The sequence below is a fragment of the Vombatus ursinus genome, unplaced genomic scaffold, assembly GCF_900497805.2.
Source record: "Vombatus ursinus unplaced genomic scaffold, bare-nosed wombat genome assembly UNPS02015392.1, whole genome shotgun sequence".
Lineage (NCBI taxonomy): Eukaryota > Metazoa > Chordata > Mammalia > Diprotodontia > Vombatidae > Vombatus > Vombatus ursinus.
Genome location: NW_020955170.1, coordinates 53072 through 53603, shown reverse-complemented (window position 1 = coordinate 53603; position 532 = coordinate 53072). Strand labels below are relative to the sequence as shown.

Genomic DNA, 532 nt, shown 5'->3' with positions numbered 1-532 from the left:
ATCCCAACCCTTTGAAAACATCTCAACCATTGAGAACCTAAGAAAAACAAAACCCATTATATACATATATAGCCAATCAAAATAAATTTTCAACTTGGCTGTATACTTAGAAATATTTCTCTCATTTTATATCTGAGTCCTTTACCTCTCTTAATAGGAGGTAGGTAGCAAGTTTTCACATTAGTTCTCTGGAATCCTGGTTGTTCATTATGCTAATCAGAGTTCAACATGATAATATTCTATTATGTTCATATACCATAATTTGTTCATCCATTCCTAAATTTATGGATACTCCCTCAGATTTCCATTCTTTACCACCACAAAAAGAGCTATAAATATTTTGTACATCCTTAGAATTTATTTTGTTTAGGATTAATCCCTCCCTTAATTTACCCTACCTCTAATTCCCCCTCCCTTTTTCACCCCTTTCCTCTCCTTCCCTATGTGTAATANCCTCCCTTAATTTACCCTACCTCTAATTCCCCCTCCCTTTTTCACCCCTTTCCTCTCCTTCACTATGTGTAATACTTTC

The 532-nt window shown here is 34.7% G+C and overlaps 1 protein-coding gene across 1 annotated transcript in view; it reads left to right on the top strand.

Annotated features, from left to right (window-relative positions):
• The window catches only part of LOC114032013 (dyslexia-associated protein KIAA0319-like), a gene marked incomplete at its 3' end in the record, with an annotated part of 81235 nt that overhangs the window by 30014 nt on the left and 50689 nt on the right, over positions 1-532 (top strand). The gene's annotated exons all lie outside the window — the stretch shown is intronic.